Source organism: Cornus florida, unplaced genomic scaffold (genome assembly GCF_030987335.1).
Source record: "Cornus florida cultivar Cherokee Brave unplaced genomic scaffold, ASM3098733v1 CherokeeBrave_3.0.0_Hap2_Chr02, whole genome shotgun sequence".
Lineage (NCBI taxonomy): Eukaryota > Viridiplantae > Streptophyta > Magnoliopsida > Cornales > Cornaceae > Cornus > Cornus florida.
In genome coordinates this window covers 85966604-85969630 of record NW_026775572.1, presented here as the reverse complement: position 1 = coordinate 85969630, position 3027 = coordinate 85966604, and positions in this window count along the sequence as shown.

Genomic DNA, 3027 nt, shown 5'->3' with positions numbered 1-3027 from the left:
TGTAAGTGATTAGGGAGTGAGTGATGTGCTAATCAGATGTGGCTTTATGCTAAGAAGGTCAACAATGGAAATGGTTTAGCTAGTGGAAAGACTAATAGAAAGCTTTAGCTACAATAAGAAAGATCTTTCTATGATTTTTAAAGATTTCTTGGAAGTCTGTGATAGGGTCTTAAGATATGTAACATGATGTATCTTAGAAAAGGGAAAAAGTAATAAATAGCACATAGTAACATATAAAAGACACATATAATGGAACTGTGCCTATAATGAGAAAATTTGGGGGGGAAACAAGTGACTTTCTAATTACTATAACTTTACATCATGGATCAGCATGGAGACGTTATCTTTTGTCTTAGTTATGTATGAACTAAAAATATACATTAAGCTGAAATTACTTAGTACATACCATGTACTGGTGCTATTATTTTGATTGATGAAACTAATGTAGGGACAGTCTAATTATAGGTATTGAAAGAAATTCTAGAAAATAGAACTAAATATTTGTAATGTAAGTTTACTTAAACTAGGAATACAAATGAAGATAAAGCAAAATTTAAAATTTATTAGATACTAAAATGCGAATAATTTCATTACCTAGGCTTTATTTTTCATATAAAAGGACAAATTGAAGATGACATTCCTTACAAAATTTAAAACAAGATACATTAAATGGGGGAGTGCTTTTTTATGTGCAGTTGACGTATACCTTTAAAACTAAAAAAATTATTATATAAGCCATACATAATTTATAGGATGGAATGAGGGGTGATTAACAAACATGTTCATAGATGGAGTGTGGGGAAATGCAAATATTGAGAAAATGCATGCTAACACAAGAAAGAATAAAATTAGGAATAAATACAATTTTCAGATGGTTTTTCTTTCCTGGCAATGCATTCATGAGAGTTGAGACAGATGAAGTAACACACATTGGGAATAAGATAAAATAAAATAAAAAAATGATTAAGTTGGTTACCAATAACTACATATGCAACTAGGAAAAAAAATAACTACATACGCGACAAAAGTGACATGGTCCACATTGAAGACAATGCAAAGAGAAGGACAAGATAAAACTTAACATGGATTGAGATAGTAACAAAGGAAAGCAAAGTCACAACACATATTCTGCTACAGATATGCATGCTTTAAAGTGTGATGACACTCAGAAAACAAAGAAGACAACAAGAACTAATATTATTTAATATTATTTTTTTCAGTTTTTCACCATGTTAATTCCATTCTATCACTAAGTTGCTTTTAGGAAAATTATAAATAACATAACAAAGGAAAGCAAATGTACCAGCAAGCATGAGTAAAGACTTCTTAAGTGATGAGTCCACGCAGTATGAGTAGTATTCATGATGCAACTAATAAGCTCCATATGATCAAAGTAGTTTCACGGCTTATTTATCATTAAGCAGTAGTTGCCATGGACTGATATAGATATATATTCAAAGCATATAATTTTAAAATTTTAAGCTCATTACATCAGCAAACTATAGAACATTTCATTTTATTTTTGTCCAAATCTGAAAGCAACCTTACAAAGGAACACATAATTTCATAATCACACACATGATCCAAAATCAAAGAGAGATACCATTTTAATGGAAATATCAAAAAATAAGATGTTTGGATACAATTGAAAATCAAAAATTGAAATTGAAATTAGGGCAAATGGATTTGTTAATTAATTAAGGTTTGGAGACATTCGCTCATCTCTACCTACAAATCCTTTCAGAAATTTAACTATGTGCTAACAGCTCTTGATTAACGAACTTGTTTGCTGAGGAAGATTTGTTTTAAAATCGAATTTTCTTGAGGAAACTGACTTTCATCATGGAAATCCTAAAGGATTCATCACTCCGACTATACCATAGGTGAAGAGAAGAGGGGAATTCACTGGAAAGAAACATAAATCATAACGAAATCACAGAAATAGGCGATTATAACAAGGTACCTTCGTCCTTGCTCACTCGCTGGTAGAACTGAACAAGTCACTGGTCGTTGGCGGTCGTCGTTCCCCTCTGATCGCCGGTTGCTGATTGCTACTCGCTGTTCATCATCTTCTTCGTTGCATGAAAGTCGTCATATGGTTAGGGCACTTTTTTACAGAGAAGAGGAGAGAGAGAGGGCTGCACTGAACGAATGGTTATGAAAGAGCATTCTAGGCAACACAGAAATTAGGGCTTGCAATTAGGTCTCGGAAAGGGCAATTCAGGCAACACAGAAAAAAGGGGAAGGGCATTTTAGGCACCATAATTTTTAAATAGTAAAAATCCATGTGCCACCTTAGCTTTTTGGTCAAACACATTTTAGGGAAACTATGGGACTTTGACTTAACCTCTGAGTAAATATGGGGCCCTAAGCCCATTTATATGTAATAATCCCTAAACACAACATATAAAAGATCTAGAGAGAGAAAATTGTCTATATATATACATATTATATATATTTATATATTATTCGCTATATGTATGAAGAGAAAGAGATCTAGGTTAGCACTAAAAAAAGAGGGAAAGAGAGAATGTACTATCACAAAGAGAGATCGGAGGTGTCGTAGATAGAGAGCAACCTTGTTGGTAGATTTGTCTGAAACAGGAATCTAGAAGGATTTTTGGTATCGCAGAGAGAGAGAGACCTTGGTGGTAGATCTGCTTGAAACGAAGCAAAAGGTATTTTTCGTATATGATTTTTTTTTATATTTTATTATTAGTGGGAATAAATGGGAATGGAATTGTCATTTCACTTCTTAAGAAGATGAATGAGCATTCCTTGGGAATACCTTGGAATGGCCATTCCACTTTTAATGTGACACACCAAATAAGAGAATAAAAACAAAAGCATTCCATTCCAATTTCATCTGATTCTATTCACTCACACCAAACATGGCCTAAGGGTAAATGAATTACTGTTTCTCCAAGTGTAAATAAATTACTATATATACAGTAAAAAGAAACAGAACTGTACAGACCCACTTTGGTGGGAATATTAGGCCCAATGAACAAAACATATATAACCATT